Below are 27,035 nucleotides of genomic sequence, written 5' to 3' on the forward strand. Positions count from 1 at the left end.
TCGACGACTGAAGTGATGCACGGGTGTCGTAACTGGTGACAATGCGTCCGGGCTAGATGAACGACTCCCAGAAGGAGTCCGGGGCATCAGGCACTGTCAATACCCAGCACTTCCACCAGTGTCGCGATACAACGCGAACAGAAGACAGGGAGACGTTCTTCAGGAACAGCACAGGGCGACCTGTTCAAACAAAACAGAACAGACACACGTCTTCTTTCTCTAATAATCCCATTGACCCACTAGACGGAGTCCGCTAATGCCCCCATCGTCGTCGTCGTCTGCCTGTAGAGCACGCGTGTCAATATTAAGCTTGTTGCCTTAACACGGTTGAAAGTAGTGCTGGATAAATTGACACCATCTACATAGGATACCAAAAAGAAAAGACGCGCGTCTAGAAGAGCTTTCCAAAAAAAACTATATAAACTGTCTAATTGCGTTAGGCGCCCAATATTCCAGTGCTTCACTTGGTTTTTACTTGGTGTGGACAACAACTAAGATACAATGGCACAGTTACCTTTCTGAAGTATGCCTGTAGCAGGGCTCGTCAAAGCACTGCAAAAGATACTACTCGAAAGTTTCACTGGCACTGCATGCAGTTCTAAGTTTATCATGGCAATATGCTAAATTTACAGGGATGAGCTTTATTCCAGTGCTTCGGTACAAAAGTATTCACGGTCACTGAGGTGGTAGCAACGTATTCCTGGGAACTACGACCAATTTCTGTCCACTACTAAAGTGTCATCACCTGCAGGTTTCTGAGTTGAAGGATATTGTTGTGTTGAACTGCTAGGCTATATACTCAGGTTTTCAATAAATGCCTTCGCAAACGAACTGGAAGCGAACTGGTCGAACAGTATTACTCTGCAAGCGTCTACATATATGAACTGAGCAGTGGGGTTAGCTCATTAACGCAAATGAAATGATTTGGAACCACTGTGCGAGATTCTGCTTGGCAATTAGTACAACCCACCATGATTCCCGAGGACATCTACATCCGTTTGCTGTAACCTAAGATGTCCCAGCGAACATTGCCAGAGTGATTGTTGGTCTTAAGCGCATCCCTTTCTTTTTCAAATATTAACTCGTTCGATTCGACACTGCATAATTTAGAGGCGTGGATAGCTAAATCTGAAGTTGACGATGGATCACTGCCCATGAGTGTTAAGGGATTTCCAATAATCTTTATATGAATTACTTTGAGCGCCTGTTTGTTGCCGCCTTAGTGTGGCTCCAAGCGACACAGAAGGAATAGGCCACTGCAATAGTTGAACATACGCCTCCAGAGGGTAGAAAGTCTTATATTTACCTTATACATTCATCATCAGCCTATATTTCTGTCCCCCGCAACACGAAGGCCTCTCCCTGCGATCTCCGCTTACGCCTGTGTTGTGCTTGCACCTGCAACTTTCCTAACTTCATCGCCCCATCTAGTTTCTGCCGTCCTCGAGTGCGCTTCCCTATTATTGGTATCCATTCTGTAAGTCTAATGATCAACCGGTTATCCATCCTACGCATTACATGGCCTGCCCAGCTCCACCTTTTCTCTTATTGTCAATTAGAATATCGGCTATCCCCGTTTGCTCTCTGGTCCGCACCGCTCTCTTCCTGTCTCTTAACGTTAGGCCTAACATATTTCGTTCCATCGCTCTTTGTGTGAGTAACAGGGTTCGTTCATGCACTGCAAAAAATACCAGTCAGAATGTTTGACTAGCGCTATATGCAATGCTAAGTTTATCGTCGTTGAAAAGAAAAAAGTACAATCATTGCATTCTACCGGTGCTAAGATATGGGGCACAAACTTTGAGGTTAACAAAAAAAGCTCGAGAACCTTATATATTATTGGTCTTTAAATATGGCTACATTTGATCAGAACTCAGTGTTCACTGTGTGACTTTCTTGGACAAAGCTTTGTACTCAATCTAGGAAGCCAAGCCTCACTTAGGTGTCGCAGTGATAACATTGCTTCGTTATATACTCACTTGCATTTGCCCGAACTCCAAATCAAGAGGATAGCCGCTAGTGTTGCTAATGTTTACTGGGTTAGACACCACTCCCTGCATGACTAGGTCAAAGAGATGTGGGAACCTGTTTGGGTCTATTCCTTCCCAGGCGCTTTGTCCTTCATATGTCGGAAGCTCAACCAGGATGCATAATATAACCATAAGCAATATTTTGCAAGACATCTGCTCTGAAAAAAATGAAAAAGAGTAAGCACAGGTCACAATACTTCGATAATTTATACCCTCACCGGGGATTAAGCTGTTATTAGTAGGTTCGATTGAGTTTTTCAAATTTAGAATTAAAATAAAATAGTCGTGACTATTTAAATCCTGCTTCATACGATGACGCCAGTGTCTTTGTGTTTTGAGTATTTCTTTAAAATGGCCCTGAATCAGTTTTAATCGAAGTCGAGAGCTACATATATAGTTAAAATAGACTACTTCAGAAATATTTTGCAGCAATACGTGATTCGATGCGTTCAGAGGAAGTGGATTTATTGTCATTCAAAAATTGTCTTTGATTCCCATCGTGGTGCTTCCGGTCCTCTGTCAATGTCTTGCACTGCGAAAGCTGCGACACAACGGGGCGTGCCCACAACATTGTGCCTAATGAAGTAGAGGCCGCTGCTTCTAATTTTGGTGCCTACGACGCGTCAAAATCGGTGGCTATCCTATAACTTACGCCTTAGTTCACGGTGTCCCATCCATTTGTTGGCTGCGTTTTCTTGCACGTCCCAAATTTTCTATGGCACTTAGGTTCAGGGTAATCACACAATTTATGACCCGTAAAAGAGCGAGGATTTCTGGGATGCACCGTCTGCTAATTGTTTCCGGTTAGAGTCAGCGCAGCCGCCGCCACCGTTTCGCAGTTGAAGCCCATTGATGAGCTTGCAGTCCAGCTTTGTCACACACGAAGATTACCCGGTTGCAGTTGCCTAGCAAAACCAATGTGGGCGGTTCAAATTCAAGCGTTAAAGGTAAACGCATGTAACTACTGCCTTGCAGCATCCGCTGCTGAGTCACCTGTGCACAAGCATCAGAGGCATGGCTGCCACTTCCAAACTATAACAAGGCAGATACCATCATTGAACAAAAAGAAAATGTACGTATACAGTGCCACTTATCAGGCGGCGATGAGCCGTGTTAAAGCCGAAAAGGAATTATTCCCCAAGATATTTCTTTCTCTAAACAACCAGAACTAATTCAGCACTGGCATTCACATATAGCGGTATTATGAAACATTTTTGAAGGCGCAAATATAAACGGGACACAGCGAGATCACCCGCCGTGTTGCTTAGGCTAAGGTGTTGGACTCTTAAGCACGAGGTCGCGGGATCGAATCCCGGCCACGACGGCAGCATTTCGGTCGGGGCTAAATGCGAAAACACCCGTGTACTTAGATTTAGGTGCGCATTAAAGAACCCCAGGTGGTCGAAATTATTTCGGAACTGCCCACTACGCGTGCCTCATAATCAAATCGTGGTTTCGGCACGTCAAACCCCATAACTTCATTTAACTTACCCGCGATATACATCACTTCGTATAGTTGGGACCAGCTAGGAACCCATCAGCTCCGCTGTGTCTTTGGCCTTGCGCCACCAGTGGAAGCTACCTGAATTTTTTGAACGCGGCCTCCCCATGAAGACGACAGAAAACAAATGGATTTCTACGCGGGAATGATCGGCGACAACGGAGCCAGTGTGGAAGAAGACGAGGTTGCTCGATTCATTGGTGATATTTCTTGTTGACGGAGACAAAAAATGCACGAACCCTAGCCATAAACATATTCGCTGCAAAACGGCAACCAAGGGCTCTAGATGTAGCGTGGGCCTAGCGGTCAAGAGTTTGGCCAGCAGCAGGGTGGGGCCTGGGCAGAGACTCGAGATGATCGATGTAACGAGTTAAAAAACATTGAATTACATCTCTAGGGAGCGGTCAGCTCTACAAGCCTCGTGACGGAGAGCGACACAGACGCAATAAGGTTGTACTGAAGCTGAATTTTAGCTCGTGGTGCCGTCTTTTATAGATTATTTCAAGGCGATCTTGTGGGCGCCGTCACATGGGGATGCGTACTTTGCTTATCTCTGCTGCCTCTCTTGTGCCTGTGTTTACAATTCATGAACATGACGCTGGTGCGGCTCAGCAAAATTTGTTTGGGTGAATATCATAAATGGTGACTGAGCAGACGACACGGAGCTCTGGAAACAGCTCTAGAGGACATGTAAACGTTTTCAAAGCTCATCACGCCTTCTCCAAACGGCGTAATCGGCGTATATGGTGCTTGTAGATTGAAGCTGAGCTAAAATGGTGTTCGAAACTGTCTAAACATATCCCTTCTGGACTAAATCAGGATCAGTGTCTTTTCCTTTTCATTATTTATTTCCCTATCACTCTGAAGCATCGGCTTGTTATGTTTCTCACTCAGTAACCTACTTGCTTCGATGCGGTCCCTATCTGGTTGTTTCTTTTCTGCCTAATTGCTCGCGCATGTGTTTGGTGGAGATGCATTTGTTGGTGCAGAGGACAAGGCTTGGAAAGCGGATGTTGCCTACTTCTGCAGCTTTTAGCAAAGACGTATTATCGCTAGTCTCTCGCTTACTCTGTGGACCATCAAGAATCATGGAGCTTCGTAGAATCGTGTGTTATCGCTGTAGTCCATCACCCAAGCTCCGGCTGAATGATTCTAGAGTGGGCCTATTCATTTAATCTTAATAAGTGGCCGATAGACAGGTCGTAAGTTTAAGGCTTCATTCACACAGCCGTGAAGCACTCCGTCGCGTCACCGTCACGTCAAAAAAAAAAAAAGTACAGCAGGCGCGACGGAGAAATATATTATTTAAATTGTATTGAATCTGCTAAATAATTTGAGGTTGGTGTAATGTTTTCATAAAGTAAGAATAGATTATTTCATTGTGCATTACCAACACCATATGAATATCATTGTAAACAACTTGACGGATATCCATCGAGGCGACACGTAACTCCTTCCTCGTTACACAACTAACATCGAGCAGTAAGGACTACGGACCAGTCGGACAAGTGATAACTTTTAACAAAGGTTAATACAGATACTGAGCAAACATATACACCCACCTGAATCTATAAAGAGAAAGAAGATCTACAGAGAGAAAACTGCCACGTGCCGTCTATGTCAAGAATGCAAGCTGTTTCTTTGATCAAGCTACTGACTGCCAACTGACGCAATCTTCTGCACGTGCCATTTCGGTAGCTTCAACAATTTCTGTGGTCAATCTGTTGCGATGGCGTTACACGACAACAGTCTGATTGAAAAGAGGACGGCAAGGTGGCTGCGCGTCACATTGTTTTACAATGGGCAGCCAGTTGGCCGTCTGTGGCAATGTTGCCGACTTTTTTGCTGTGCTCTTGCAGACGCACATTTAAGCACCGGCCGGCGTGACCAATGCAGTGTCTTCCACAAGAGAGCGGAATTTTGTAAACAACGCCCCCTTTTGCAGGAGACGTACAGATCTTTCTGCTTGATGGTGTAGTCTGGTTTGCCCGTTTTCTTGGAACAGTTGAGCTTGCACCAACTCAGAAGCTTATTTGGCGCCGTGAACAACACTTTGAGGCCAGAACGTTGCGCTACCTTCTTAAGATTGTGAGAAACTTGATGCAAGTCGGATTCACTGCTAACTTATTTTTTTAAATCAGGCACCCTAAAGCCCAGACGGCATTACATAGGGGCGACTACAATGAATGGGGCACAAAATACACAAAATACATAAATAAACAAGAAAATATGATTTAGAAGAACGGGAATCCTTAAACACAAATAAGCGCAAAAACAATGACTTATTACAGAGTATATAAAGTGAGTGAGAGAAAAAAAAGCAGTTTAGTATTCACAAGGTTCAAGGTTCTTGAAATACTTCAAACACTTACCAAAATGAGCGGCATACATGTATCTGACAAAACAGCCCTAAATAAGAAAAACATTTTTAGTATAAACACTTAACATAAAAGAAAAACAGAATAAATCAGAACATTTGGAACATAACAGGAAGGAGTACGAGGCTGAAATTTATTTTTCATCTTTCAATTTTTCTTTCCATTTTTTTCTTTCCCTCCCCTTTTTTGAGCGATGAGGGGGCAAGGATTACTGATAGCTGTTACTTCAGATTTCTAGAAATAACTTTCAAACTTTCAACCATTTACAAATGAATCATGGTTTACTATGCATGCGATGTCATCAGGAAGCAGATTCCATTTACGGATAGCGAGGAGGAGAGGTGAGTGGAAAAACAGATTAGTGCGGGCGAAGATAGGTTCGATATTAAGTTGGTCATCAAGCCGCGAAGACACATGGTGTGCTGTCCTGATATTTAGAGCAGTGTGGGACGATTTATTGTGCCAACGCTTATGAAAGAAAGACAGTAGTGTCAGTATCCTGAGTTTTTCGAGAGGAGCTAGAACTATTTAAGATTTCATCTCCGTAACGCTTGATGTACGTGAGTAGTTTCTTGTAATGAAGTGAGCAGCCTTATTTCGCAGAGGCTCCAGTTTGTGTTTAAGGTAGGCCTGGTGTGGATTCCAAATTAAGGAGGCGTATTCGATTTCAGAGCGCACTAAGGTGGTTTAAGCATGAAGCTTGGTCTCCACGTTATCTGAGTGCAAATTGCGCCTTATAAAGCCAACTTATCTGGATGCTTGACTAACAATCGCGTCTATATGAGTGTTCCATGACATTTCTGAAGACAACTGAGCACCCGGATATTTAATTGGGGATACAGAGTTTATGGGCGCGTTGTTTATTATGTTCTCGCATAACACAAGTTTAGCAGTAGTCCGGAATTAGATAGCTTTTGTTTTATTAATGTTGATTTCCATTTGCCACTTATTACACCATTTACTGAGATTATCCAAGTCAGACTGAGGGTAACAGGTATCCTTATGGTTAATAATTTGCAGATCAAGCAACCGTCAGCAAATAGTCATACTATGTAACGCATGTCATTACTAATATCATTAATATATACTAAACACAAAATAGGTGCGAGCACGGAATTCTGCGGTACTCCTGATTTGACGTGTATTAACGGAGAAGACTAGTATTAACGAAACCTGATTGCAACCGTTTAGTTAAAAAGTTGGTAATCCACCTAATTATTCTCCCATTTATGTTCAGGTATGCCACTTTATGAATAAGCCACAAGTGAGGAACCTTGTCAATAGCCTTCGGGAAGTCCACAAATATCGCATCAATTTGTTGCAAAGAGTGAATGGAGGGATGCAAGTCAATAAATAATTCAAAGAGCTGTGTTTCGGAAGATGAATCATGTAAAAATCTGTGCTGATGGATATTAGAAAAAAATCTGTCAAGTTTGCACTCGGTCGTGCAAAGGTTAGGCACAGTGAAGCTTACTGTCTTCTACTGCTAGGTATGAACTTGGTTGCTGGTAGGTACGTCTTAACTTGGTTTATCTTAACTACGCATGTAGGAAGGTATTCTCGAGCGATCATTTTCGGAGGTACCTTCCCTTTCGCGACATTTCGCGTGACTAGCGCTGGACGCGTGGGCGCCTACCAGCGACAGCGCTCCTGGCATGCCACAAACTCAGGCAGGCTAACCAAGGTTGACACAGTGCCAAGAACGCTGCTGCTTGCCGACACCAAACGCGTTGGAGGCTAGCCGCTCGATATCAAAGGGCCAGCTTCGCTGTGTATTGAGCTTTGCGCGGCCTAGTGCAAGCTTTCGCCTTTTTCATTTCTCCTGGCCACCTAGATAGCACAAGGCCTGTTCACTCCGCTCCATGACGTCATGCTACCTGGCCCCGACTGCCATAGGATCTAATGGGGATGGATGCTCCCGAGCGAGCAGCGGTGATTTAGACGTCACCGCTTTCTTCACACTAGGCTTGGCAATGGGAATTTCGGCAAATGTAGCATGACGTCATGGATAGGAGTGAAAAGGCCTTGTGCTGTCTAGGTGGCGTTGGCTCAGCGCGCCGCGGAGAGAAGAGAGGCAGGGGTAGGGAGGGCAAGAAGCTGGCGAGCGTGCTTATGCACGCGGTCTCCTCCTCCTTCTCTTCCTGGTTGCCATGGCTACCACGGCTACGCACCACAAATTACGGCTGGCTTAAAGAGCTTCGCTGTTAAAAGTTATGTTCTGTGAGAAACTTCATTACAGCTGACTTTTCGAAATGATGTGTTCGAGAAGTTTTGCAACATGTACGGGGTAAAGGAATTGGCCTGTAATTTGATGGGTTAGACGATTCGCCATATTTAAATATGGGAAATTACGCGAGCTTCTTTCCAATCGTTTCCAATTTAATACATTTACCGAGACATTATTTCCTTCTATGGTCAGTATGAGGTCTAAAAGTGAATCACCACGAGTGGGAACAGAAACTATTTGATGGAAATCGAACGACGAGAGCACGTCAAGAAAATATTGATATCCATGTTTTCTTGGGCCATCCAGAGGTCTGCATGAATGCCACTCAATATTAGGATAGTTGAAATCACTCGCAAGAAATATTGGTGATGTCGGGTACTTGTTTTGAACAAAACCTAAAGACTCGTATAGATGATCCGGAAATTCGTGAGATGAATCAAGTGGGCGATAGCAGACCCCAACGACGCAGGTAGAACGTGTGGGCAGACAGAAAGCAACCCATGTTACTATCTTTGTATCTTCCTTTATTTTTCTTTCTCTTGGCTTCCGCTCTGTGTTCGTCGCTCATGCACGATTCAGGCTTTCTTCTGCGATACAGGCCTTAAGCAACTGAGACTAAAACGTGCCTTGGATAACCCACCACTTTCAAGCGTGCGACTAGTGTTTGAAGGCTTTTTAACATGGAATGATCGCATGACTTACAGAGAGCGCTCGACGTGCAAGAATGCCCTATATTTCTTTTTGTAAGCTTAGAGTGCGCTGCGCTGTATGGTAAAGGGGGGGGGGGAGGCGGGGGTGTCGGCTTTTGGCGCATACATACAACATCCGTGATGATCTAAAACAACAACACAACACCCGGAAATCTAAATACCTTATGCTGTCCTGCCTGTGCAATTCTAAGGTGCAAGTGAGTGGCCTAACACGTGAATTAAGTGAGGCTACAATACGCGAAACAACAGCGCCTGTAAAATCTGCAGAACAATCTAAACGAGCATTGACATAACCAACAATAAACAAATGGCCAAACCTATTCCCTTCTGAACTCCTACCTGCAGTCAAAATGGCGAGCCACAACAACCACGGGTACAGTGTACTAGAATATAAGGGTAGTGTGCTCACTGTGCACCAGCGCCAACAGGGCGAGGCGAAGCCGCCAATGTCAACTCGGAAACGGAGCTATACATTGAAATCAACGGTGCTACCCCTGCTGTGCCACAGGTAAAGCGCATGTTGCTACCCGTGCAAACAAGAGATACCACGAGCTTGCAAAGCGAGCACCGCGGCACCGATCGAAACACGAACGGAAAGTGCGCGGCGAGCGAGTAGAAGGAGAAGAGTCTGTTGCTGGGCCTGTTGGTACATACTTGTGGAAACGATTAAACCCAGCCTTCAGGACGCGAACACCAGAAGAGAAGTAGACGGACACACGGTGCGACTAGCAACAAGTTTAATGAAAACATCCACACAGAAGTCCGCAGGGAAGCCAGAATGCGCATGCGTCGTACAAACCACGTGAAAATCAAAGAAAAAACTAAATGACACGTAGTAACCACATTTTTCTAAATAATCTAGAGATAGCTTGGACAGCGATAACGAGGGAACACTAACACACTGATTGTGAAGTTTTCGGATATGGTACGCTTTAATCAGTTCTCGTTCGTAACGAGTGGTTCCCCTGCAGATAATTTGTGTGTCTTCGAAAACAGGCGCGCAGCCGCACAATCGGCAATGAGAAGGCAGGTTTGCTCCTCCTCCTGACGTGACAGACGTTTCGTGTTCTTTTAAGCGGATATTAATGCAACGCCCCGTCTGGCCTATATACACGCGACCACGCGTCAAAGGTATGCAATAAACAACATTTTTTATGCAAGTTGTGAAGCTATAGCTGGTACTGCAGGCACTCTTAGGTTTACGGTTTTCAATCCTAGCACAAAGACGACATCTTGCACGGCGCCGAAAACACAACACGAACGCCTTGCCTTGTGGCAACATTTTTCACATTGTGGGAAACCTTGTGGATATACGGCATGACTTCCATACGTTTACGGTCCTCACAGGCAGTGTTGTGTGCTCTGCCTTCTGTTTGCTTTTTCAACTTTTTCAGTTTTGTCTCGGCTACTGCCTTGAGAACAGTGTCAGAAAAGCCGGCCACCTGTACACGCTTAATCTGCTGATGAAAACTTTGCTCCATTGAATGATTGCAGCTTCTATTCAGGGCATTGTTGATGCAGAGGGTAGCTAAGCCACGCTTCAATAGTTTAGAGTGCGACGACTCGAATGGCAGAAGCTGTTTCTGGCTACGAGGCGCATACATCCAGCAGACGTGACCGGATTTAGATTGTTCATCTGTTTTGTTCACCTACGGCAACTGATTGACCAACGAAATCAGTGACGAATAACGCATAAAAATTCAAAATGTGTCAGCCAGTTCTCATTACGATTGCCTGACAAAGAGGAATAGTCTCTAAATGACATGGAATAGCAATCGCTCCGTGCTGATTTATTCAATTTTTTTACGCAAGTACTCTTTTTCTTGCTTTCATAGACTTGTACTGCAACTTGTGCCCTCCTTCTGAAAGGATTTTTGTGCAATATAAGTGCACATACACAGTACATATTTTCTTTCATCCTTCCATCAAAATAAATGTTGATAGCTTTGGGACATCTGGTCGCCCTTCGGTGCTTTGTTGTCTTGCAATCAAAAGTTAAACATGAACACGCACCAACTTTCTCAGTTACTTGTCAGTCATTAACTAATCTGCTACCATAGTAAATACATATACTCCAGCATGAAACTGAGGTAATGTGATCCACACATTGTTCATATATACATTTTGATGCATGCTAGAATTTTGCAAACACACCAGTAGGCACAATCATGGTCCCAAGAAAAGACGCCACGCCAGGATATAGACAGCGCCAAGTGAGCACGCCAAATACATTTGAACACACCAAGGATACTACGGCAGGTGCAGTAAACACACCTACGGCTGGCACTTAAATGTCTCGGGGTTGCATTGCACTGCCCGTACACGAGCACTCCTATGCTTGTTTCCACGCGAAGTGATCAGATAGAAGATTTTAAAATTGCCGCTAGCAATCCACAGACGCTGCTGCTCTTTGTCGAGTGGAAACCGATACAACCAAAGTAGTTCACAACACGTACACACACCACGTACAGCTGATCCATGTTGCATGTACAGCCAAGAGAAATTTGCGCAAACTGTAGCTACTACTGCACCCAAAGGCTACGCAGTGGTTCCTCAACGACTTTGTGTGAACCGACATTGCATAAACTTTTTGCACAACTAGCCAAAATATCTCCAAATAGTTCCGCAGGAAGTGAAACAGTATGTATTCCTGTGGTTCGTTGCTTATTTTTGTGAATTTTCTGTCCTTTCACCACGCAGAGTACAAGTGCAATCTCTTCAAGACGACGACCCTCCACCCCAAAAACAGCCTCTCCTCAATGAAAAGCAGGGAGATTGAATGAAAGGAAAATGCCTGATCCGTAACCAGACAGATACTATGTAATCCTTTCATTTAACCTCCTTCTTTGTTTAAGGATGCGTGGTATATGTTCAATAAATGTTTTTGCCAACTCATTTGTTGAGAGATGTCTAATGTGCAGCATATGTACTGGCCCTCGTACATGTTAGGAAAAGTGCTGCACCTTCGCTTGATATACATATACCAAGCACCAAAGACGGTCAGGCACAAGTAACATCTTTAAATAAGGTCTGACTACCATCAGGACAGATCAAAAAACGTGGCCACACAGGGTGGCTAGATTTGTTATAGGAACGCTATGAATGCCACCAATCTAATGCATAAGCTCAGTAGAGGTTCATTACGAAGGCATGACACAGTCACACAAAAACTGCTTTGGAGCGCGCATTAGGAAAGCATTTCATGCTCGCAAGAAAAATACTCAAGTATGCATCAGAACGATGGTGGCCAATAAGCTTTAGAATGACATTACGAAAACATTAGAATATTTCCGAAGAAACACATCAGAGACTGATTTGACTGTAATGTCAAAAGTCATGAGAGCTTCATGGGAAACTCATCTCACATTTTCTTAAGGGTATACAACCATAATAATTATTGACTCTGTGCTTAGCCCTAATTCTTTGCAAAGTCATTCGTTCGTGCCCTTGAATACTACCGATCTCCCAAAAGGACTTTGAAGTGGCGTGTGCTATACTTAGGCTGCCACTTGGTCCCTTATCTTTTCCATATATCAACTATGTTGCCTTGACAGCAGCGCCGCCGTTCGGGTGTTAACAGCGTTTGAAAGGCCCCGCACCGCCATTGTACAAAATGGTGGCAGCGGACAGTTGCGGCCGGATTGCGAGGAATTTCTTGGAGAGCCACATCGCTGTGCGTCGAGTTCAAGCACAAGATATGACCGGCTGTTGCGTTGCAATGGCACGTCAACCGGCTGACACACGGCACTGCCTGACATTCCTCCACCGACGCTCAGTAGGGCATTATCTTTCTTATCAATTTTACACCCTCGCCGCTAGCACACCTTCGCTAGTTACCTCGCGCACCCGCCTTACCCTCTCTCCCATTTAGAAGAAACCTACCTATAAAGGGTGTTTCATTCTAGCTGCACCAATTTTTGTAAAAATTGGCTCTGGCAGATACCACAATTATAAGCCTCTATCTAAACTACTCGACGAGGCGACCATTACTTCCACGAGAAATAAAAACACCTAATGGAATAATTACCATAATTACGCTACTTACCTTTTAATTATTTTACGGCATATCTTTCAATCTACGAATTAGAGCCGCTGAGTTCGCAAGGCGTATCCACTTGGAAAAAGTTCTCAGGATTGAGCCAGTTTCGAGATAATAATTTTCAAATTGCACGACGATATGCACGGGCGTTCCAGTTATTTTTTCGGGGAAACGTCTGTTTTATACACTGAAGCACAAAAGTAACTGGAACACCAATGCATTTTTTCGGACTCATTGCAAAATCAATGTCTCGGAACTGGTTCAGTCCTGCGAATTCGCTCCAACTCAGCGCTGTAATTCATAGATTGAAAGATGTGCCGTAAATAAATAATCAAAGGTAATTAGCGTACTTATGTTAATTATTCAATTAGCCGTGTTGATTTCTCGTGGAAGTAATGACCGCCTGATTGAATAGATCAGATCAAGGATTATATTTTTGGTATCTGCCACAGGCAATTTGTAAAAAGTTGGTGCACCTAAAATGAAACACCGTGTATATACCTTCGAGCAGAGCATACGTCGCCTTGAAAAAGGCAATTCCACTTTTAAAACGTTTTCTCCTGCTTTCACCTTGTTGTCCTATTACTCAACCTAAGAAACAAGAATATTAGCTTTTAATGTCTATATAACCTCCGTACTTGTACATGCTTCTATTATTTGGGACCTATTCTAAAAAGATAAAGATGTTGGCCAAGTAGAATACACCGAAAAGTGGGTAGGTTTATTTGCGCCAAGTACAGATGACCTGTTTCGCCGACACAGCTTATGAAACAAAACTGCATTCCAACGTTTATAATGCATTCCAAAGATCGGCATAATTTGCCAGTCTTTGTTCCAACAGCGTGTGATTGATCACTTTGCATGTAGCTAATCATGCGTACATGATGCGGAACTTATGAAAAACCCACCCCTTATGTAATATCCCCTCCGGAGGTCTTTAAGGACAATAAGCTGAACTGAACTGAACGTTAGAAAAATGCAGAAAATCATTCACATATCGTTTTTATAATAATCTTGTCTTGTAAAGTTTCAATACATTTAGCAGACTGTGTAATACCGCTCTCTACTAGAAAGGCGAAACTCAACCATATATATTCATTAGCCCTCATTTTCGCTCGAGCTATCGCAAACCAAAATAGCTATTTTTCTGGAACGGTGAATGACTGGAACTCTCTGTCAGTAAGTGTCCTTGTGGCCGATAATTTTGCTTACCAGATCGATAACACTATTTTGTAGTTGTGCAATAGTACATCCTGGTGGGATTGAATTTATTAGTGTATTTATTACATTTATATTTTTGTAATAGATTTTATTGTAGCGTGCATAATATTTGGATTTTATGTTGTCTATGTATGTATTGTGTACAATCATATTTTGTGCATTTCTACTTGAAGGTTAATTCATTCAGTTTTGATGTTGCCTGTACTGTGTTAATTATTTGATTGCACCTCCTGCTTGAGCCAAATTAGGACTGCGGTATTTGTAATCAAATAAACATATATAAAAATAATTCTCTTGGTGACGCACGACCATTCAAATTCTAGTATTACAGCAACAAGATCTGTATCCTTTGATGCACAGCTTGCCCTCCTGCGAGATTTCACTACGTTGCTGTGTCACCCGGTTACCATTTATGGATGCTGTGTTATGCCAAGAATAATTTGATATCTTCGTTGGTCGTTTCTACCGGCTCCTAAATTTCGCCGTCTTGTTATGCTTGCTTTAGACACTAATATCGTGCCCCCAAAAACTGCTGTCCTAAGTTGCTATTCATCTTGGCCCAATCAGCAATACTCATAACCTATTTATGGCATAAGATGAGCGAGCAAAGCTAAATATGGCCGTACTCACGTTTGTACATCAAATGCAAAGAGAAATGGCGCGTGCTATAAGGACGAAAACGATAGCAGAATGCCACATGAGCGTACCATGAGCCCAGCTACATCTCACAAGGAAACAACTGTTTCCTAATGAATACACAGCTTTGATGCATTGTCTCGCTGAGCCTTTTCATACCCTATTTATGTGATACAGAGATCTTCAAGCCTGCCGTTGTAACTCGCTCAGTTTAAATATCTCTTTTTACGTTCGTGATAACACTCCTCTAAACATCGTCTGCCATTTGCTTTTAACATCAGCAAGTGAAAAAGGTGGCACAAACACAGTATTGACATTTGTATCGGCCGAAAAAAACAACAATTGAATTCGTCTTAGCCTTGCCTCTCTACGAGGTATTAAATTTGCTCAGTATTGGAAGTAAATATGATGTGAGCTACTCTAGAAAACATAGACGCAATTAGGAGAATATTATTCACCGTTAATATGGGAAAAATAATGACTGGAATAACACTTTATGCCATTCGCACGATGCCTGTTAACACATCATTTGTATCGGAAACGGGACTGGTCCTGTGCCACTAGCTAATATACTCGCCTACTCTGGGTGGGGGCATGTGAGCCGCCTAAACGCTGCCAAGGAAAGCGGCTGCTATGTTGAATAATAGCAAGTCCCCTTGCGAAACTGTTGACTGCAGCATCATTCCTTGTTCAAACGCTGTGATGATGATGATGATGATGATGATGATGATGATGATGATGATGATGATGATGATGTGCAACTTTTAGGGGTGCAAGGGCGAGGGATGGCCCAAGAGCGCCAAGCAAGTTCCAGCTTAACAAAACACAGCGCGAAAAGGCCGTAAACGAGCAGTGTTTTTTTAAAGATGGAACCACACCAATTCCCCCAGCTCTCAGTTCTGACGAGGCCAAGCAAGTTGTCGTGAGTTTCAAAGGGTAAATGTATTCCTTACCCTCGATGTATTATGGCTGCAAAGAGGCCAAAAACTTAGCCTGTCTATGACGTCAAGCTTCATCTCCATGTGACATTTTGTTTTTATTTTGAAATCATCTGTAATAATGAAACGTCTGAACTAAAACGAGACCAACATGGAAAAAAGTTACGACAGCCCATCGATTTATAATCAATCTTAAGTGAAGCTTTCTTGAAACGTTTCATTTAGGTTCTAGCTAATCAGACCCATGACGTGTGCAAATTGTGAAGACCTAATTAACTGTTCGGAATCCTTGTGCAGTGGTAAGTGACATGTATATACCCTAATACAGTGCAGTCTGTATTATCTTGCAATGTTTGTGTTTACGCGCAACACCATTCACAAGTTATGATGAAATTGAGAGTACACTTCATAGGTAATGACAATGTAAAATGCCGACGTAGAAGTGTCACCAGGATGAAAGCGATGTGTGATGATTATAGAGGGAAAAATGGTGAGCAAGAGGCGTAAGTAAAATATGTAAAACGAATGAACCTTCAATGGACACTATTGCTTGGTTAGCTTTAGCTTTAAAGAATTCCAATTCTTTTTACTAAACAGTTCATATAGCCAAAAATTGATAACTCTGAAAGATGACAAGTATTTTTTGGTACGGTAGTGAACATGTATTTCACAAAATGTTATATCTGAATGATGACAAGCAATTTCGGTGTAGACGTTGGTTGCACACACTATTATCGCACCGATGGGATATATCGCAGTACAATGAAAATACAATAGAAATTCAAATCAGACTAAATTCAACGAATATACAACAACCACCGAATGGAAAAACAACCCAATACTACAAAGCAATGCTTGGTCACATGGTGACGCGGCCATTATTTACCTCAGCTGCCTCCGTTGCCTCTGTGTTTACAATAGATGTGCATGACGCCCTTTGTGGGTCAGGGAACTTGTATTTCTCTGGATATCAAGGATTGTGAATGGCTGAACGACACGAAGATTTGGCCACATTTTAAGAGGGCATGTAGGCGCTTTCTGAGCTCATTGGGTTTTGTCCAAACGGCTCAAGTAGCATATACGTTGTTTCTACTAAAAGCGGCGCTAGCAATGTATTTCATGATATCCTTACTTTCCGCTTACGAATTAAATCACGATCAGTGTGCTTTGCTCTTTGTTGCTTATTTGCAAACACTTTGAAGCAACGGCTTGTTATGTTTCTGATTCAGTAATGCTCCTTGGTGTGGTCACTATCCGATTGTTTATTATTTGCCTAATTGCAGCTGGGCGTCCTTAGTTGGGAGATTTATTCTTGCTGCACACAAGACTTGGAACGTCGATGTTCTGTACTTTGTAGTAGCTTGTAGCAAAGACGTATTATCACTAGGACACTAACTTTTCTGTGGTCTTTCATGATACGTTCAGCTTCGAACAAATGTTTGCTGTCAGTGTAGACGCCAAAACTCATACTTTGGCGCATTGATTCAAATGTGCGCCTGACTCGCTTATCTTTATACGTCCACTATAGAGTGGGCGTAAGCTTGCAAGGTGAGTTGGTGTAGTTGCGTGTACTCCCTTTGTCAATGTGTATATAGCGATACCTACTCTTGCCGAGAGTTTGGTATAAAGTTATTTCATTAGAGGCTAGCAGTACAACACTGGCGCATGAGTGAACGTTTTATGCCCTCAGGGAAAGTCCATGCATCGTGCACGGGCCGGCAACACAGGCAGTTCTCATGTAGCTACTGTCCGTGAACTTGGTCGCATAGATTCATTCCATTTCTTATTATGCCGATAACTATTTGGTAGCCAACTACAGCACATGCCTTCTCGCTACTGCTCCACATTTTGCAGCATGAATAGAGCACTGTGCTTTAGCGACAACCCAGTTGCATTTAAGACAGCTAATCGCACAAAAACAGGGCAGAAGTTGTCAAGGCCCAACCACACGCGGATTGATGTACAGGCCTGGCTACTCATCCCGCGTCAACAACACTGTGCGCGCTTCAACTAAGCGTCTAGAGAGGGAAGAGTTCTTCATTTTGAGCGTCATTTTGAGCGAACGCCACGGAAGGGCGAGCCTGTGCAATGACGCCACCTGGCTGGTATGTAAACTTGCGGCGCGGATTTGGAAGCAGGTTGTTGTGGAGACGCGGGGAGTCTCCGCTGGTTTCGTGCCGCACAATGGCGATAGAGGTCGTCAGTAATCAAGCACTGATGGCCGGCATTGAGGCTCGGCCTGCACTTTGGCAGGTGAAGCACAAGCACCAAAAAATACGCGCATGAGGAAGTGCTTCTGGAGCGAGGTGGCGAGAATTTTGAATAAATTATTATTTGCGCTACTTCATGTGCTTATTAGGTTTTACGTGCCTTAAGCACGATCTGATTATGAGGCACGCCGCCGTGGGGGACTCCGGATATTTGGACCACCTGGGTTTCTTTAACGTGCACCCTAAGTACACGGGTGTTTTCACATTTCACCCCCATCGAAAAGCGGCCGCCGCGGCCGGGATTCATCCCGCGACCTCGTGCTTAGCAGCCCAAGTCCATAGCCACTAAGCAACCACGGCGGGTGGCGAGAAATTTGATGTTCAACAACAGTGACAGATGTGTATTCGAAATTTATTACAGGAGTCTTACGGGAGCTCTTTCACTCGCGACATAGACCGATCGAGATCCGATTTTTTTATCACGATTCCTTCTGTTGTGAATCTGCCGCGATCCGATCGCCATAAAGAACTTGCTCGTGCGGTACCGGTATAAGTTGCCTCTCTTGGGTGCAGACTCCCGTAAGTATAAAGCGCGTGGGATCTGTGCAGAGGACCATTGTCTCAGCTCTGCAGAAAAAAAAGCAGCCCATGCGGTACAAGTTTCCGCGCCTGTTGACGTAGAGAAGTAAAGAGCCAACGGAGCAGAAGATGCTCAGGACGATGGCGACTGGTCATTTTTCGATCAAATGATGTTCCACTGCGACACCATGGAGTATAGACCGTAAATGGCTTTGAAGTTCTCATCCGAGCCAGCGTGGTAAAACTCAAGCACGGCATGCTAATGCTTTCAATTTACCACGTTGCCCGGGATGCCGTGTGTTTATATTGTAGCTGCTAATATGCCGTATTTGGGGACGCTTAGAATCGCGCTTACGTGAGTAAATCTACGCGTTGTATGCATTATATGCTACAATGTAAAATGGGCGGTAAGGCTGTGTGCGGCATCGAGACCTCGATTATCGCATATTTCCTTAAATGTCAGCCGATCATGTGACATATGCAGTACAGAGATAGCTTTGTTTATTCGTTCATTTATTTATTTAGGTGCCCACAACACCTCTTTGGCATAGCAGTGGGGTGGCGACAAAGCAGGAATACAGGTACAAAATAACAAGTACAGTAGCACTTAAAAACCTAACATAATAAATCAGAAAATGGAATAGCAGATGATAGCACATACAAACTACCTGAATGAATAAAAAAGGTCATGCCTGAAGAGGTACCTTACATTGATTGAAAAGTGTAAAGAGGTCGGCCGGAAAACGGAGAACCTGCCTGAAGCACTACTAAACTTTGGCAGCAGTCATCACATACCACAAGAGGCACGTGTAGTGTTAGACGGAAGTGGTTTCCTTCGTTTATATGCACTGATCCTTGAAGGGAGCGTGCAAGTCAGAACGTAATATTTAGGTGAGTATTGCATATCCCGATATCCACGTCTCTTTCAGGCACTGCAGCGGACAGCTTTGATTTTGCATTTTGTTGCTTGCCGCACTGTGCAAATATGTCCCCCATCGCAAACCCTCTAATTTTACCGAGCTCACTCATATATTCATTTATTGCCCTCATGTAGGAAAGAAATTCCCCGTAGTACTAACGGCATTATCAGCTGTGTAATTTATGATGCTGCTTTGTGTGTCTGCTCAGCTGTGTCCTTACCTAACTACCAGCCCGCAGTAGTTCTGCAGTTTCCAAGTGCTGTGGGTATCGGTTCAAGCGAAGGTTTCATGATGTTTGTGAAGTGTACTCTTCCTCCTTAGCGAAAATTTGCACGTGGCGACTATTACTCTTTATTAAGACACATTTTCCACTGTGGAAAAAATTTACGTGCCAAAAACACGACCTTATTTCATATGAATTCAGGTGTTTTCACTATGCCCCATACAGGTCATTCGTAAAAGACTCTAGCCAGCAGTCAGATGGGATGACAATGGTTATATGACTACATTATTTCCAGTATGACACATTCAACAAGAGCTATTCGGCGAGACCGCTCCACCAGCAGTGGGAAAGTAGATGAAACTGGCAAAGGAAGATTCATTTTAACAAACCTTCTGAAGGAGTTCGGTCACTAAAAAGTGGTCGCAGTTTTACCTGAAAGGCGAAGCATCAATTGCGATAGCAAATTTGTAGAGAGCTATACGGAGTAATGATATTAGCTTTATCAGCTGTATAAACTTGGACATGCAGCAGCATCGGCAACACGCAGAACTGTTGTCGACGCCATCGGCGTTTTGCCCGCGTTCGCTCAAAATGCGTGCGGCGTTGGTGACTGTTGCCGGAGCCTGTGATATAAATAGGCACTTGGTGCCGCAGCTATACGTCGCCTCCCTTCCCTCCCCCTCCCCCACGGCTTCTCGCGCGTCGGAAGAAGGTGCGTTTGCTCTACATATATGGTGATTGTAAAGGAGAAAAGAGACGCCCACTTCTGCAGCCCTTAAGCGAGCACTGTGCAGAACGCGCGTTTGTTCTCCGCCGTGCGTTCACTCCCCGTGAAAGACGCACCCCTCGCGCCCTTTCACTCGCACATACAGCGTTCGGCGCGCGGCGACGATTTCTTCTCCAAATGACGTCATACGGAACCTCACGGCGACGGCGACGGCGACGGCTACGGCGACGGCGACGCCGACGGCAGAAATCTGCTTTTGAGTGTCCATATAATTGCTATCGCAATAAAACAACTTCACTGAACAAAGAAACCCTTTACAAGGCAGATCGCAAGATGAAAGACATGATCATACATAAGTTCGATAATACAAACAACTTAACTATAATATCAACAACAATACAATTACTCTATCTTAAGTACATGCGTGGGTTTTTCAACGTCAAATTTTAGGTGATTCTACTGATTTGGTGTAGCAGATTATTTGACGTCATTATTGATGTATAAACTGAAACATGCCAGATATCAGTCTTTTGAGTACACAGTATCACTGCGCCTTCGGCACGCAGCACTCATCAGAACTGCCTAACGTGGGGGTACCATGGAAGCCATCTTGCGAGTAGTTCAGATTCGACTACCACGCTACGCCGCTCACGCATGATAGAAAAAAAGCATGCGATTCAATAATTGTGACAGAGATCTGCTTTCTTCGAGGAAAACGACCCCCCCCCCCCCCCTTACGTTTCGTAAGCGACGAGTGCTGCCATGGCAGGGCATCGTCGTTTTGTTGCTGCGCATAAGGTCGACAAGAATACAAGATACTGAACAATGGCATGAAAAAGTTAACTTGTGGGGTTTTAAATGCCAAAACCCAGATCTGATTATGAGGTACGCCGTAGTGGGGGACTCCAGAAAATTGGACCACCTGGGGTTCTTTAACATGCCCTAAATCTAAGTACACGGGTGATTTGCATTTCGCCCCCATCGAAATGCGGCCGCCGTGGCGGGGATTCGATCCCCGCGACCTCATGCTTAGCAGACCAACACCATAGCCACTGAGCAACCACGGCGGGTGAACAATGGCATGACCGGTTTTTTCTCATAGTGGAGCGCACTGCTGGCGGCTTGCGTCAATTTGTATATATTTTGTAGTAGAAGTAGCATGCGGGAATAACATACAAAAATAAGTTTCGTCCATCCACCCCCAGTGCTTGCACGACAATAAGAAATGCCCAAAGCAGACCACCGTTTTCGTCTCCCCTATCCTCGTTTTAGTGAAGATGCCTGACCCTCATGACGCAACTGCCACGAGCAGCCGACGAGCAATCGATAATATTATTGCAATAACAATTATATGGACTCCAAGCGCCTTTCTGGCGTCGCCGGGAGGTTCCGCATAAAGTACAATGGCGACAAAATCGTCGCTGCCCGCTGTACGCAGCGTGTGCGAGTGAAAGCGTACGAGGGTGACCCGGCAATCGCGGCTCAATGTAGCACGCGCGAAGGAGGAAGGCAGGCTGGAAGCGCGCGGTGTTTAGCGTGCGATGCACAGGGACGAGGCGACAGAGAGAGAGAAGGAGGGGGGGGGGGCGCTCTGCTCCGTTGGCTGCCGATCTCTTCGCGGCCGCGTGGGCGCGGTATCTTGGGAGCGATCGGCGAAGTGCGCACCCGCGCGGGTCTCATCTTGAAAGCGATCTGCGATGGGGACAATGTGCATGCGCCGAGTGCCGGTAGCTTCATATCCGCTGTGCTTTCGAAGTTTAGTTCGCGTTGACCCGAGACGAAAGAGAGCGCAAAGGTGCATTTGCCCGCTGCTACTGGCGCGTTTTCTCACTCCGGCGTTTTCACAGCGAGTTTCCGTGGTCATCGAGCGAGATTTGTTAATGTTTGCCTGTGCGCACGTGACACCGTGCATGTATTGTTGTTAGTAAGCGAAAGTTTACAACTTTATACGGCTCATTCAACTACTATCCTAGCTTCGTATAGCTCTCTACTAATTTGCTATCGCGATCGATGCTTCGCATTTCGGGCGAAACTGCGACATTTTGTGGTTGTGACAACAAAGAAGGTGTTCTGCTGACCAGACCACAATTAACTGCCTTACGGACAGCTAATGGCTGAACATTGGCCAGCAGGGGGATAGGGTAAACAACTATGGACAGCCTAGTAGGAAGTAGAGAACGGCAAAGAGAAAAGTTGTTGTTCACAGTGTTGCTATTATTTGTAAATGCTGTGCAGAGTTCCATGCTGGAAGCGCCGTCCGTCTTGAGTTACATATGTAGGTGCAGCACAGGCTGCTCCAGAGGATTCCACAGGCTCGAATGAGCTGCGCGGCCACAGTAGGCGGTTCAGCGCTGTCAGCAAGCGACATGTATGGGTGTGCCTGCTGTGCAGGACACGCGCAACAGGCATTCAATAACTGTGCTTTAATTACCTCATCCTTAATAACACCAAAGTTCGTGGGTTTGACTCCCACCAATGGTCGTGGGTTCGGGTGCCGTAATGAAATCTATCCTAATGGCGCCTGCCGTGTAAGTTCGGCTTATTCACCTTCGCCTTCATTCTCTTTGCCTTAATTTGCTCTGCTTTAAAAACATTTGCCTTAATGGACGTCATCAACTGCCTCGATTGGCTCACTTCACTTTTTTTGCACCCTCGTTTGGTCACGCCAACGGCGAAAACTACGCAAGATTTTCCGCCTTGTGTGCCATATAATGTTTTCGCATTAAAACCCACCTCTGAACTACCAAGTGGTCTCCTTGACAAGCGTACTATGCAAGCTCATAGAACACCTCATTTACTCTTACATTATGAATTTCCTTGACATCTCAATTATTTCACCGTTCCCACAATGGGTTTCGCACAGTTCTCTTTTGCGAGAACCAGCTGGCCTTGTTTGCTGATGATTTTTCTGGTAACCTTAATGTTAACGTACAAACCCATTCCATATTCCTCGACTTCTCTAAAGCTTTTAATAAAGTACGCCTCAAACACCTAATGCTAAAATTATACTTCCAAGCTTGCACGCGGCAATAGATCAATTGGAGTAAGGGGTTCCTATGTAACCGTTCGCAATTATTATTCAAAAAGATCAACTTGTCTAGCCCGTTTCAATTACCTCAAGGCTCTGTCCTCTTTTATTCCTAATATACTATAATTACCTACACCTCCATGTACCTTGAAATATCCGCATGTTTACGTACGATTGTGACATTAACCAAGCGTTACTAGCCCAGCTCAACAAATCAAATGAAAGTAAGGCCAAGACCTCATGATACAAGATGACTGGCTAATGTGCCTATACGATAATAAATGCACACTTATCATTGCGAATAGCACCTTTGATTACTGAAGCCGTTTTAAGTCTATCTATCTATCTATCTATCTATCTATCTATCTATCTATCTATCTATCTTCTTACACCGACCAAATGGCCGAAGTTGTCATTCTGCTTGTGCCGTTCGGCATGGGGTCGTGGTAGTTAAGCCATTGTGGTTGTTCCATCGTCATAATTCCAGCTTCGGGATCTTACTCTTGCCATGGCGTCGTCGTCACGCCTGCTACTCCGACAGAGTCGCCCAAGTTGTGCAATAGCTTGGGCCACAGGTGACTTGTCTAACCCCATCGGGTTCGTGAGTTCGGGCTCGTGATGGTGTGGTTGGTGGTCCTTGCTTCGTTTTAATATTTTTGTCCTACAATTTTTTCCAGATCTCGGCGTTTCCAAAAAGCAATTCTTGGGTTCTTTACGTACGTGATACATAACATATTGAGCACATACAGCCACTGCAGGTTTCGTTAGAAAATCGAGCCCTCGGTCATGTTGGCAGTGATTGGCATCGAAGTTATTTACTGTACGTGCATTCACGATCCCGTTTGCCCTCTCCCCACCCCTTCCCCCTCTCCACGCTTCCTCCCCTGCCCTCGCTGAACGCCATCTATAAAGCATTCGCTAGTTGAGGTAGAAGAAGCAACAGTATAGTAGATGTGTTCATATTCTACCGATACGGCGGGAAATGCTTAGAAATGTAGACTGAACCATGGCATCTTATGCGACGCCGTAACCAATATTTAAATTTTTGATTAGGGTTCAGGCCTTGCGGTATGAATAAAGCAGTTTTGGCAAGAAGCTTGAAGAAAGAACTGCTTTTAGCGATAAAGCAAACGGTATGACAAGAATCACTCGCGCCTGTTCGCGAACGAAAACTGAACACGATTTCAAGGGCGGTCCGCGGAGCTAACAGTACGAAGAAGAATTGTGTTTCTATGCATTCAATATGTTTTCAATGCGTTCAATTAGTACGCATGAGTGAATGACTTAGCCAATGATCGACTTTGCTATCGGGGAAAGCATGCATGTAGGACGCACATTTTCAGAATCCGCGTGCCAGTCTAATTTAAACCTTACGGCTGCAAGCAATAATGCCAGCAATTTCGCATATATAATGGGACAGAGCAATATTTGTGGACCATTAGTGGCTGGGTCACTGATTCGCTTAATTATTTCACAATGCGGAATCGTGTTGTGCGTTAAAGTAACCGACGGACTTTCTTCTTGCCATATCTTATAACATTAATAAAAGAAACTTGTACTGTGACGCCAGAATTAAATAGATGCTGTCGCCAACCGTCGTCAAGTGCGCCATTCTGATACAAATGGAAATTCCTGCGCCAGAATAGGCTTCGGCATGTGTGCTCCGGCAGTGGCCGCGAACAGCGAGCACAGTCACTCTCCGAAAAAGCGTGCAGCCGTTCACATACCGCACACCGCGTGAGGGCGCCTCCCACACAATTTCTCGCCATTTTCGAGCATATTGGCTCTTTTCGCGGAGCAATTTGTTCACGAGAAACAAGATGGCGCTTTCGGCGGCGCGCCATACGTTGCCTCAGTGAAAGTGCACGAATACGAAACCATAACTGCTTCTGCCTTGTTTCTGTGCGGTTAGCTGTCGGAAATGCAACTGGGTTTGATTACGCAGTTGTCTCGATTCGTGGTGCAAAATGTGGAACGGTGAATTGCAGACGCGTGCAGTAGTTGGCTGCAGAAATCGTGACTGGCTTATTAAGGGATGGAATGATTATGTGTGACCAATTAAGTTCACGGACCGTTGGTACATGCGGACAGCGTCTGTTGCCGGCCTTTCTCGATGTACGACTTTCGTTGTGGATAAAAAATGACTTATCCGCCAGCGTTGTATTGCTAACCTCCAGAGAAAAGGCTTTGTTAAACAATGACAAAAGGAGTAGCGCAGCTTCCAGACATAGTAAGTTTGGCGCACGTTATCTACACACATCGACCCCAACTCGCGCGCAAGCTTACGCAAACTCTATCGCCAACGTATTAAGAATATGTGTATGGGCGCACACTTGAATCAGTGCGCCAAAGCATGGGTGACCGCGACTACACCAACAGCATACGAAGGGCCGAAGTTGAATGTTTCATAATGGTCCACAGGAGTAAGCGAGTTACTAGTGATAATACATCTTTCGTACAAGCCATTACAAAGTACAGAACAGCTATGTTCCAAGCCTTGTGTGCAGCAAGACTAAATCTATTTCAATTGAGCTCACCTGTGAGCATTTAGGCAGAAATATAATCAGGTAGTGACCACACGGACGAACTTCATTGAGTCAGAAACTTGACAAACAACTGCTTCAAAGTATCCGCCAAATAAAGAACGAAGAACAAACACACTGATCCTGAGGAGTTATATGGACACTCGCGGCGACTTTTCACCGTCGTCGCCAGAGTCGGCGTGATGTTCTGTATAAATTCCAAGTGCGATAACATTGATACCGCGCACCGTTTGTTGGAGGTGTGAGGTAAAACATGCGAGCGCGAGCCGTCAAGGATCGTGGTCTGGTGCGGCGGCGTCTTACCCACCAAAGGGAGGCAGGCACGGTTGGTGCGCGCCGCCGTTTCGCGCGCAAGGGTAGGAGCGGAGAGATGTGCCTGCGTTGGGAAGCACGGTAGAAGGGGGGCAGGGTAGCACGCGTCTCCTCACCTGCCCTGGGCACAGCTACGCATGGCGAGGCTGAGCAGGGCCGCGCGAGTCTTATCTTGGAGGCAATCTGGATTGGTTTAGAACGCAAGCGGACCCGAATTAGCTGTAGGACCCTTGTGAGCCACGTACTTGCGTTCCTAGCCTAGGTTTAGGTGAGAGGCAGCACGAAGGGGATTTCGCTCATCCTTGCTACCGCACTTGATTACGCTAGCGCTATGACAGCGAGTGTCCCTGCTCGTCGAGTAAGATGTACTCATGTTTGCGTATGTACACTGTGCTTCGCAATTTAGCTAGTAAGCAAATGTTAACAGCAGTTCATGCACTAAATAAAACTGCTAACTTTATTGCGTATAGCCGTCTAATAATCTGCTATCGCAATAACGCTTCGCCTTTCAAGCGAAACTGCGACCTTTTCTAAAGCATTGTCTTGGGATGACCATGTAAATTTTTCGTCAACGAATCGTCTCGCACTGGTGCTCTCCAGCAGGATCATTTCCAGCGCTTACTGATTTCGTCTATGTTGTATTGTTGAAAACCTTTTCCTCGCCATTGTTAGTTACGGCGCACTTGTCTTGGCGACAACTCCTGGAAACGTAAATAGGCTCCTATTCTAGAAAAGCGTGTCATCTGCTTAGTGTATGAAGTACCTTATCTATCGCATAATGCTGACTCGTTCAATAACATGTACATTGTTACT

General features: G+C 44.7%; 1 long non-coding RNA gene across 1 annotated transcript; it reads right to left on the minus strand.

The window, feature by feature from the left end:
* Window positions 1-1,985: 1,985 nt before the first annotated feature.
* Window positions 1,986-14,810, minus strand: LOC125940956 (uncharacterized). Its single transcript, XR_007464117.1, has 3 exons — window positions 14,737-14,810; window positions 5,904-5,940; window positions 1,986-2,188 (listed from the first exon to the last, which is right to left on the minus strand). It is a non-coding gene; the product is annotated as an uncharacterized LOC125940956 (long non-coding RNA).
* Window positions 14,811-27,035: the final 12,225 nt, after the last annotated feature.

This window comes from Dermacentor silvarum, chromosome 10 (assembly GCF_013339745.2).
Source record: "Dermacentor silvarum isolate Dsil-2018 chromosome 10, BIME_Dsil_1.4, whole genome shotgun sequence".
Lineage (NCBI taxonomy): Eukaryota > Metazoa > Arthropoda > Arachnida > Ixodida > Ixodidae > Dermacentor > Dermacentor silvarum.